The following is a 12266-nucleotide window of genomic DNA, read 5'->3' as shown; positions in this document are numbered from 1 at the left end:
TGTTTTTGTTATCGTCCTGTTTGTCTGTTAGTTCAGAGGGTAATGGGTTTATGGCCTGGCTCTTGGACTAGTGGTGGCTTTGTCTGTTGGCTCTCTAACAATATGGATGTATCCCAGGATTGAACCTAGTATTGATTCCCAGGAGTGCTTGTTCATTTGTGTGTTTTACTATATAAGATCAATGCAAAATTACTAGAAGTCATGTTTTCCCATAAGACAGTATTTTCAGATAGAATTAGTGCTTCAGGCCTAAACAAGCATTTTTTAATATGAGACCTTAATATTGTGTTCTGAAAAGCCACTGCAAAATTAGTGATGTGGATGGGATCCTCTTCTGTGTGTTTTTCAATGGTGTTGTCTGTTTGTTTTGGTTTGGGGATTTTTACAGCATACATAATGCAACTGGTAAGTGACTAGTTTAAAAAGTTCAGCAGGACAGGTTCCTAACACATGCAAATGATACACGGGGCTGTTTACTCCACAGTTCTGTTCTTCCTGATTTCTCCCTAATTACCTTCTTCCTTGATAATCTCACTATTTTACCATGTTTAATCTTCCCACATAACCATTTCCAAAAGCTGGAGGGTTTGCAAGAGCAGGAGATATCTTACTGCAGTACTAGGTGCTTGCATTTTGTAAAGCAGTACGTTTTTATTCTTTAAACTTTTTCCTATCACTTGCATGTGCACCCCACCCTGGGAGTTGACATCCTGAGTGCATTCCCCTTCAGCCTCACTTTGTGTATAACAATAGCAATGGTTTATGGAGGTAAGGTCCCATTTCATGGTTTCATGCCTTTTGTTCCCGGTTGAAGCATGTGGATAGTACCTTTTTACATGGACCAGTGTGTATTGGTGAGGATGTGGCAGCCAGGCTTTTCACTGCTGACATAACCTCTGGCACATTAATCATAGGTGCCACTGCTGAGAGGTCTTGTTACCTTTCCATTTTCCTGTCCTTCCCATCATGTTTCCAGTTTCTGGGGCAGCCATCAGAAATAGTAATACTCAGTTTAATGAATCATGAAGTATAGGGGCCAAGTTATAGCAGCAGGTGAGGGAATTTGAATTAAAACATTGGCAACTTAAAATTGGCACAAAAATTCTGAAAACATACTTTTCATGTTGGCATTTGGTTGAGTGATGGAAGACTTACGTGATTTTTATTTTTTCTTCTACCCATTTAGAAGTAGCAACAGCATTTTGTTTTGGCTGCCTGTTACCTCTGTTAAATTATTATTTTCAATTCTGTAACTGAAACTGCAGTGACTAAAGAAGCTTTTGGTTATGTTGATATGGAGAATGCAAAATTTTATATTATCAAACCTTTCCAAATTTTTAGTACCAAATGGAGGATTATTTTCTTGAAGCAGAGTATTTTAATGAGTTAAATTAAATGGTCCATTTTATTATAGCCCTTTCTTTCTACCTATCTCCCCATCTGTCACAGTAAATCCAAGCATTGCGTGTAGTCAGGGCCAGCTGGCATCATTTTCTACTCCTCAGGAGACCTTGGTGCAAACAAATTCCTCTTTCTCTGTAATAGCCCTCTCTGCCTGTTTTTTTTTTTCTGTGAGGTAGGTGGCAGTAGGTCTAGCAGGTAAATGCTTAAACCAAGTGCCAGCCATGTCCCCCTTTCGTTCTGTAAGTCCCTCTAGGAAATCCATAATCTCATCACCTGTTTCTTTTCAGTTAATGGTTTCTTAATTGGCAGTAGGAATTGGACTAAAGCTGTCTCTGTTGATCCTGATGTCTTTAGGTACTTTCCCTACAGTTCTAATGCTTTTATTGTTCCTTATATAAAGAAGGGAAGTATTTCTTTTTCAGTACTCAATGACAGATGAAGAAGCTGCACTGACATTAATTTAAGTAAGGGTGGCAGAGCTGTCATACCAAGACAGGATTTTTTTATTGTTGTGGCTTGTCAGATGGCTGGGTGTTAAACACAGAGAACCCACTGTTGACTACAAAGAACCATTTCCAGGTGGATTATATAGAAGGCTAATCTTACCCAAGAGGCCCAGGAAAACCACAGTGTTTACTCAGGAACTAGTTCAGAGCCTTCAAAGAGCTTTTGACAGTAGCAGGTGTGTCCATGTGGTATCAGCTGATTGCAGAAAAGAGAAAGATGATATGGAATAAATGTTCCTGCTGCTCCCTTCACATTCTGTGCTGGGACTTGGGGAAAAGAAAAGAGAAGTATACTTATATTCTTTTGAGGGTGGAAGGAGGAGGAATGATTGCAGTATGGTGGGAAAGTTTATGATGAATATCAGATTCTTTGTCATGAATTTCAGATTCCTGTTCACATCAAACTTCTTTTAAAAATATTTTTTTTTCCTTACTGTTCTTATATCTCCTAGCAGCCTTGGCTTTCCAGGGAAAAACATTGTGTGGTCATTGCTGTTTACCTGACTCCATGTATGGAACTGTAATTTTAATGTCTTTTTTCCAAACAGTTTGTACACAAAATCATTCCATGAATGGCTGCCTTATAATTTTTCCACTTTAATTGTGAATGGTTAAAATAATATTGCCGTTTTCAATTTGTTTTATTATATTAAATTTTTACTAGGTGCAGTGCTTTGGAGTTGGCTTGTCATTTACTGCATGGGGTTTTGTGACAGCTGTGACAGAAAGAAATGACATTGTTAAATGGGGATGCAAGCAGTGCAGACAGTACATTTTATTTTTGTGGGAAGGTGTTTGCTGCTTTTCTCCATGATGTCTGAGCACCTCCTGCAAACCTGGAATGTGAAACTGCATCTTGGGAGGCAGCGTAGCAGGTGGATTTGGATATGGCTATTAATGTGTTCAGAGGTATTAATGCAGAGATGATGTGACAGCTCTGCTCGAGCGGGGCATTTGGCAACTTGTGTCTCTCACAGGTTATTTAGGAGTTGGCATTGCCCTGAAGCTGTCTCCTCCTGCACCCCCAGGGAAATCTCTGGAGCTTCCAAAGCTGAGACCTCTTTGGAGGGCAACAAGGAGATGATGGGTTTAAGGTTGCTCCAGGGCACTGTTAAAAGGCCTGAGGACCCTTTGAAGCTACAGGAAATTGTCTTTATTCCATCCAGTGCTCTCAGTCCTATCAGTCCCAAACCCAAAATGCAAACACTAAGTCCCTCCATTCTTGGAGTCTTTGTGACAAAGTAGTCTTTCCTATACATGTATGGGCTTCAGTGAAATTTGAATGAAAAGTCAGCTTTAAACCCTAGCCTGCTTTTTGCTCTTGTCTTATGAGGGAAGAGTGCTGGTGAAATATTTCATGCCCCTGTTACGTGGTTTGTTGGGATTTTTTCCCCTCCTGTCTTCTTGCTGTTTTCAGCACAGAGTCCCAGCTCAGCTTTCCTTGTGAGTGCCCAGTGATCCTACTGCTTACCTGTTGACAGCTCTTCAGCGTTGCTTTGCCTTCACTGCTGATGCAGTTTTACTGGAAGGCAGCTCACCTTCCTCCTGCAGCCTGTAACCACATGGAAGCCTGTTCAGCCATAGCTCTCCTGTGTTTTCTCTGATGCCACGGTGGTCATTATAACTGAGAAAGGATTGTGCTCTTGCTGTGGAGAAAACCTCCCTTCTCAGGCTCCTGAATTTCTCTGGGTTTAATTTTCCACCTTTGAGTGGCAAAGAATAGTAGGATATTAAATTTTAGTAATGGTCTCTGAAACAGATGCTCAGGCAGGGGTTAGGAGTAGTGCTTGGACAATTAATTCTGTTTTATCAGAGCTAAAGCTTCCAGGGCAGTCAGGTTTTTTTCCTATAAGACACTTTAAGCCACATTTTTAGGGACTATAGGTTTTAATAACAGATTTTTTTTAATCCTGTAAATTGCACATTGTGTGCTGTGATTATAGAAGAGGCAGACTTTTAGAAAAAGAAATTCAGTGGATTTATATGGCAAGATGCAACTTTAAAGAATGACCACGCTTTGACTGAAAATATTACTTTACCAGACTTGTCTGGGACTAGATTTAACATTTTAAAACACATGTAGGGGTCAAAGAAATGGAGGAGCAAATGGAAAGGTGGTTGTGTCTTGCCAAAGCATCTGCCGTTGTGTGTACAATATTAGGGGTTTGTAGAAGAAAGTTATTATCACTGCAGCATTCTTTTGCTACTGTCAGGATATAGGGAAAGGATGAGAATCAGGGTTGGGATTCTTGGAATAACTGGGAAGTTGACTGCCTGTCCCAAGGCAGTCCCTAAGGAAACAGCTGCATAGGCTTTTCAGATCTTTAAGTAGATCTGTGCGGTTTGGGTTTTGCAAGCCAGTGGTCTGCAATTTTGTCTGACATTGTATGATAGAACTATCAGCTGGAGCAATGCAGGAAGGAATAAAGCAATCTGAGCAGCTTACACATGGACTGGCCTTATTCTAATAAGGTGTGGGGATGGTACTTGGCAAGTTCCTCAGGATATTGTGGGAAGGCACTGATTGAATGTGGTCAAAAGCACTGATTGCAGAGTGATGGAGGCTGGAAGAGACCTCCAGAGGTCATCTGGTCAGCTAACACCTTGGCTCAAGCAGGGCCACCTAGAACCAGTTACCCAGGATCATGTCCAGATGGCTTTTGAGTATCCCCAAGGAGGGAGACTGCACAACCTCCCTGGACAACCTGTGCTGGTGCTCAGTAAAGCAGGAAAAAAGTGTTCAGAGGGAGTGCCCTGTATTTCAGTGTGTGCCCATTGCCTCACCCTGTAACTGGGCATCACTGAAAATAGTCTGGCTCCATGCCCTTTGCACCCTTCTTTCAAGTACTTGTATACATTGATGAGATTTCTCTTAGAGCTGCTGAGCTGACATAGTGTATAGGTGTTCTCCATACTTTCCAGCTGCCCTGTAAGCAGGACTGGGTTTCAGACCTGCCTTTTCAGAAAAGAGAAAGGGGAATGTTGCTGTTATAGGATGAGTGATGTGTGCATTTGCCAACTTCATGCATCCATTTAAGAGATAGCACTTGATGGAGATGATTCATAAGCAATTCATTAAAAAAAAGGATTTTTGTTTTTCTGCTGCACTTGCTGTCTACAGACTTACCTAAGATCCTGTGAGACAGTGTTTTAGCTCTTTCACTCCAGCAATAAGCAATCCTCTCAGTTGGTTGCTTGCTTTTGATTTTTCTGGTAGCTCATAGGACTTGTGTCATTAAGAGAGAGTGTAATCTCTTTATACTGGCTTAAGCACAAGAGAATTTGATTAATGTAAAGTCAGTATGAGAACTGAGTCAAATGACAGAGGTGCTGTTAAAGCTGGTACAAGCGGATGTAAAGCACTAAGAAGGGAAAGCCAGTATTCTTCCCAGACAGTCTTGTTTTTTTGCAAGCAAAACTCAGTTTTAATGGTAAAGCATTATGCAGTGTATTAGCATTCTTTTAGTGTATTTAGTAAATATGTCACCTCAGTAACTGGAGACTTAATTACTGTAGTCTGTGGTAAATCCTTTCGGAGATGTGAGGAAGTGCTTTGGGTATATTTATGTTACAAGAGTTACCACTAAAAACTTAAATATTTAGGAGCTGTGGTGTTGCATGCTTCCTGATGATTGCTGTAGAGTGTTCCTTCATTTGTTAAGGAAATAAAAATGTACATCAGCATTTTTATGAGAGACTCATTAGGGATGAGCACAGCAGCAAGATGATGAGCTGTCATCTATTGTTCCAGCTGACAAATTAAGCCATTCTTCTACTGATATGTGCAAGCCTTATCCAAATACCCCTGCAGGCAGAATTGCACAACATTCCACCCTCCTTATCACAGCACTTCTCCCTCTTGTCTGTGATGTTGAGAGATTAACGAACGATTATGGTGGATGGGGGTTAAGGAAAAATGCCTCATTCAAAAAAACTTGTAGACCTAATAAAAATTAAGCTGTATCATGCTGACTGACACCAAAGCTACATAGTATTTGGAACATCTAAAAGCAGATTGAAATTATTAGGGGGGAAATGCTGGTTCTGTATCTGTATGCCCAGTATCTGAAGTGGTAATTAACTTATGATATATGATTATAGTTATGTTGGAGTCTGTGGAGGTTAATGGGATTCTGCTGTGTGAAGAAACACTTTCAATGAGATTGTCATGGTTATACAGGGGTGAAGAGGCCTGCTGAAAACCCTGCTTATGAGCCTTACTACTACTCTGAATGACTTACTGTTGTACTTTTACTCAAGCATTTCTTGTCCTCAGAGGGTGTTGCTATCAGTAGAATGAATTGAGTTTTAGGACTGCAGTGAATTTCCAATGTTCTCTTGTCTCTTTTTGACAAAGAAACTGAGAGGCGACTGATCTTGAACAAAACTTTGTACCCCTGATATCTGCTCTGTGCAGAGACTTCACATGAAGGTGACAGGGTACAAGTGAATGACTAGGCAGTGGGTCTGGGTGCTTTTCCAAGTTTATCCCTACAATCTAAACTTCGGCATTATGAGAGAAGCCTCATTTACAAAAGCTGTGTGGCAGCATGGCTCACAGGAGAGTAAAAGGAGATGGCCCTCTTAGCCTGCTGTATGTTGCAGAGAGCAATGTCTTCAATGTCCTTCCTTGCCAGTTTTTCTTTCATCTGGCTGCTGGCTCTCCTCAACATTGCAGGGTTTAGAGTAGAGCTGTCATGGTCTGCTGCTATGATAGATGGCAGCAGTAGATCTTTGTGCTCTATACTTAGATAACCACTTGAGAATGTGAATAGGAAGGAGGCAAGAGGTGTCTTGTGCCTGCCCTGTGTATGTGCACAGCAGGAGCCCTGACCTTGCTGTGACTGGCTCAATGAGCAAGACCAGGAAGGAGAAACTTGAAGAGGAGGCTGCTCCAGCTAGCTAACTAAGGGGCATTGCACAATGTATAGGGAAAGGGTGTGAAGAACACTGGTGGTGTGGTCCTTGCAGTTTCCACTCCTGAATGAAGTCCTAATTGCAGTGTCCTTGCTTTTTAAGGCCTTGCCTTCTGTCATCACAGCAATGGTAGGTGTAAAGGAAGCACTGAATGTGTATGCAAGAGCAATATTGGTCTCTGTGTGCAGGGCATTTTATGAACTTCAGATGAAATAAAAATGTGGGTTGGCCAGTTTTGTTTTCCTGGATATGTATTTATTGTTTAAAAGTTAAGCCTATGAATTCTTTCCCTCTTGTGACCCAAGAGAACAAAGTGGGTAGAAATTGGTGGACCACAATCAATATTGAAACCATTGCAGTTTTGAGAAATGCTTTGTGGATGGAAGTCTAGCACCTAACCTGGTTTTAGAAACTTGGAGAATTCAGATCTACTGACCGGTGTTGGAACAGCTAAGGAGTGTCCTTCTCCAGAGAATGGGCAGCCCTGGATCTCATTTGCTTCTTGCTGGATTTTTTGTCAGATCTGAAGCGTGCTGGTGGTTCTGTTTGTTTGCCTGTTTTAATATGTAGAGGTATTACATTTTCCCCCTCCATTACTCTGCCAAAGAAATGCTAACAAATCCTTCTCTTTTGCAGGACTTTTTGGCTGCCCATGGTACCCAAACTACTGTCCTGGTATATGTATTCTTGTGATGTTCTGGATTTAGTACCAGTGTCACACGAGGAACAGTGGGAAGTCAAGTTACCTGCTTAGATTCATAGAATATCCTGAGTTGGAAGGGACCCACAATGGTCATCAAAGTCTAGCTCCTGGCCCTGCACAGGACAACCTCAGTCAGATAAGGACATTGCCAGGTCTGGAAGCTAAGCCCTGGGGTACTGAATGGTGCTTCCATGCCCTCGTTGCAAAGGCAGCACTTTTTCTATGCTCAAAATTAACGGGACTGAGTAAGCAATTAACTTCCCCCCAGAAGAACTGCTCTGAACCTTGTCTCTGATCTCTTTGGTGGATCTCTTGAGTGTCTGGGCACTACGGGGTGCAAAGGACAAAAAAGTCTTTACAAATTTTTGAGCTGTCCTTTACATATCCCATGCTACTCACCTGGCAACTGTATCATGGGTAGTCCTTGACTTTGATACTTTCTATGCAGAAAGCTTCCAGCAGCACTGGACTAAGCCATTGCTGCTCAGCTGTGTCAGCTGGTCAAGCCATGTCCTTGGTAACTACTGTTGCTGTTGTCACATTTGGGATTGAGTGGAATTATGTTAATTACAAGCAGGTAAGATGTAGCTAAAAGGAGATGCACTTGGAAAGGTAAATAGAAATGGAGGTGGTGTCTGTTCCAAGCAGCAAGCTCACCAGCTCTGAACGCTGTTACAAAACCTTGGGGAAAGGTTTGTTCTTTCCTGTCTCTCTGTATGGAGGTTCAGCCACTCCTGCTGTGGGAAGTAGCACTCCCATGGCTGCTACACTCTCCCACATCCTTAGAGATGGGACTGGGATCTGGCTGGCTGGGGCTGCTGGAGCAGTGTGGCTTGCAGGCATGCAGCACTGCCCTTCCCCAGGGAGGAAGGGAGTGTGTGGCAATGGATTCATAATCTATGGAAAGAAAGAAAACAAGTAGAGCTGTAATTATTCTCTGCTGTTGGACAAGTTGCTGGTTGGAAGCAGCCTATTTAACTATTGAAGCTCCAAACATTTTCTGTTTGTCAGCCATGTGATCACTTTGTATTTAGGCTTGATGGGGGGAAAAACTGGTGCCTCACAGGAAGCCTGTGGGCTGTCTTCTAGAGGAAGCTTTCAAATGTAGCTGACCACTCTGATGTATTCTGAAAAATGGCTTTTTAGCAGAAATCTTTGTTTAACAAAATACTAGAGTAAATGAGTCTTCTTCCAGAAGAGATCTCTTAGTAGAATTAAAAAAAAAAAAAAAAATTATCCCCTTTTCATGCTGAGAAAAATAGTCATTGACTATGGTGTCAGTTCCTGAGAAAACTGCCTCCCAAAAGCCAATTTATGGGGCTGGCTGATTGCTGTCAAATCCCTTTGCTTCAGTAAACTGATACCTTACTTTCTGTCTTCCTCTAAGTCTCCTGAAGTGGTGCTATATCCACAGCAAATGGTTGGGTTAATATGTCCCCTGGGCCATCCACCATGAATCTGAGTGGTTTTGAAGGGCTGGGACTGGTGAAGGGCTTTAGCTGGAAGAGGTCACCGAGACCATGTAATTCTTATGAAAGGATGATGTCAATCTGTAAGGGTGATGTCAGATGGGGTTGCAAATCTACAGAGGCATTTGACTTTAATGCCATTTGCTGAGCAAGTTTTCTTTGAGTTCTGCAGAACAGCTCTGACTTTCCATCTGACACTGAAAATTTAATCATGTGCAAAAGAAACATGCTCTGTCAGTGTATCTCACTAGAGGTGGATTGATGTTAGTTGTGATGGTAGTTGCTTTTGCTTTATTTGAAATAGCCTCTGCACATAACTGTGCACCTAGGAAGCTGGAGCATCACTTTGAGGGGTACATGTGACATTTTCTCTTTGCAAGAATGATGTATCATAAATGAAAGTGGAGCTGGACTTCTCCACATTGTTCAGGTACCTGCTAATACCTCCCATAATTGCTAATGTTTCTCAGGGTTAAAAATGGCTATGGAACCTATCAGAAGCTGTAAAAGGAAAGGGAATCTATCTTACTGGAAGGTAAGATCTGAATCTCTCCAACTCCACAGCAGGTCTGTTCCATCTCAACGTACTGGCCCCAGCCCAGGAAGCAGTTTGTTCTTTTCTGCATAACACAGTATTGAAAGGCTGCCCAGAGCATGAAGGTATAACTTTTCACTTAAAAAAAAATTTAAAAATGCAAGCCTCCTCAGTAGCTGAAGTTAGCCACTATGTGTCTCCTTAAACTGAAAGGGAGCATCTTTGAGCTGGAGGGTGGCCTGTGATGGAGGCACATGGTGTAATTCTTGAGCATGTCCTGCGCAGGGCTAAGAGTTGGAAGTGATCCTTGTAGGTCCCTTCTGACTCAGGATATTCTGTGAAGAAGTGTTATTTCTGTATAGCTTGCACTGCTGTCTGCTTCAAATGTTTTATTTTTAGCAAAATTTTATTGGCTTGATGAGTAGGAAAAATAAAGACAACATATTAGCAAAATAATTGCCATACCAGTGCAGCCTTTTGCTCCACAGAAAGATTTTCTGATTAAAGCTCCAGTGCTTTCTCTCAAGGATGTACAGCTGTGTTTCCCCTTCATCAGATTAGTACACACATAAAGGAAATGTTAAAAGAGCCACTTTTACTACGGATTACTGTGTCCCGACACCAGCAGTTAGAAAACTCACCTTGCTGTTATCTACTGCCCTAGCATTACTGGCCTGTCACTTGACAAAAGCAAGTTGCTCTTTTCCCTGGACTGTTGACTTTAAAGAACTTGCTGTAAATAGTCAGTGCCTTGCTTGTCCTAGAGGCCTCCAGAGGAAAAAAAAATCTCACTTTTTGATGTTCAAAGCCAGAAACCTCTTTACTCCCTTGGTCTGTATAAGGTAAAAATAAGTAAAGAATGAAAAATAAGGATGAAAATCTGTTTCTCCTCACCTCAGGTCACTGCTGTCAGATCTTTGCACTGTTGGTGCAGTACAACGGCAGGGGCATTGGATCATCTTTACATGGGAGCTCTGTGGCTTTTCACTGCACATTTATAGAGTAAAGTGAGGCCATAGGGCCCAGAATAATTTTTACCCTTTGTGCAACATAATTTGAGAGAAAATTTTCCCTCTCCTGATTATGAGTAGTATTTCCTTCTTAGTGCTGTGTATGGAATGGTGTCTATAGCATTAATGCTTCTCTTCTGCAATGCAGTGTTATATTCAAGAGTTAGAGCTCAGGTGAGATGGAGGCAGTATCTGCTGCTCTCTTCTCCACCCTCTGCCTTAATATCACTCTGAGATGGGACATGTCCCATGTCTGGGACCAAAAGGTTGGTCAAAACCAGGGTGAGAGAAAGTAGCAAATTGTGGAGTTTGCTGACTCTCTCATCTTTTGATCAACTGTGACTTTTATCAGGGACCTGCATCTCTAATTTCTCTAATACTGAATGCAGTCTGTGAACCTGAGGCAGGCTGTCTGCATCTCCTCTCTTTAAGATGCTTTGCAAGTGCCTCTGACTGAATAAAGCTAAGTGAGCCCATGTCCTGTGGTGTGACCTGGCCTGTAGCACATCCCAGGTTTCTGATTGGGAATGGGAAAGGACCATGTGTCTGCACTGTGTCTCTTCTGAACAACTGCATTGGTGAAGGGCTGACATGCAGCAATTATGGCATCAAAATCGATTCACATAGGATGGCACAGGTTAAATCGGGAGCAGACACCTCAGCATCTATGGCATACACACCATACAGCGTGTACGCATCTGTACTGGTTATATGATATCCCAAAACCTCAGGTGTTTTAGCAGCTAGGATTCTTCCCTAAATTCTAATCCTGGAGAGGAGGCAGGACACAGTAAAGAACAATATAATGCTAATCTGCTTTCCTGTGGGCGTTACAAAAGATGGGTTCTTTTGGAGAACGGTGTTTGTATCTGTGCAGGGAGAAAGGGTTTCAAGAGCGGAACAAGGACTTAGGAACCAGATTAAAAAGCTTGCTGTGGGAGTACTAAACAGGAGATGAACATGGACTTACCTGAGCTGTGTGATATATTCCTATGTGTCCATACTGGGGCCAAGAAGGAGCTGGTACCTAAGAGGCAGGGCAGAGGCTGTTCTTGCCACATCTCCAAGATGCAGCACGGCATGAAGGCAGGCAGAATTTTATGCTCTAACTTTGATCAGCAATGGCCCTTTAAGGCAGAGCAAGGCGTGCAGTATGGACACTGCCCAGTCCAAACTCAGCAGCCACGTGAACTCTCCCCAGGTGGGCAGTGCCAGGCTGGCACAGCAAGGGCCCCCCTCTCCCCCTGCCTGCAATGACAGAGGGAGTCTGATTGAACTTGCTGGCTCCCACTCACTCTGCCCTAATTTTCCTCAGGACAAATCAGAAGAACCTGTCTCCAAGCGCAAGATTTTGGGAATATGTGTCAGAGATGCCTGTCAGTAAAACATCCGTCTTGCCCTAATTTCTGCATGGAGTGCTGCAATGTCGAGTGAAATAACCTTCCAAGCTGGCTCTGGTGCAGAGGTATTTTGGCTTATGTTATTGCTGAGAGCTTTCTTTCTGAGGAGCTCTTTCTGCCTCTCTGTGTTTCTGATGTCTGACTCTCTTCACTCTTCTTTTTCCCTTGGGCTGGGATGTGTGCTGTTTTCAATGCATCAGGAAGTAATACGCAATGAGAAAACTCTCATCATCTGTGCATCAGGGAGAGAATTACTGACTGTGTGCTGAGCAGTCAAGTTATTGATTCAAACCAAAGCCCAGTCTCTCTGTCTGCTGGGCTG

This window comes from Aphelocoma coerulescens, chromosome 5 (assembly GCF_041296385.1).
Source record: "Aphelocoma coerulescens isolate FSJ_1873_10779 chromosome 5, UR_Acoe_1.0, whole genome shotgun sequence".
Taxonomy (NCBI): Eukaryota; Metazoa; Chordata; class Aves; order Passeriformes; family Corvidae; genus Aphelocoma; species Aphelocoma coerulescens.
The sequence above is the reverse complement of the archived record's forward strand: the minus strand, read 5'-3'. Positions refer to the sequence as shown.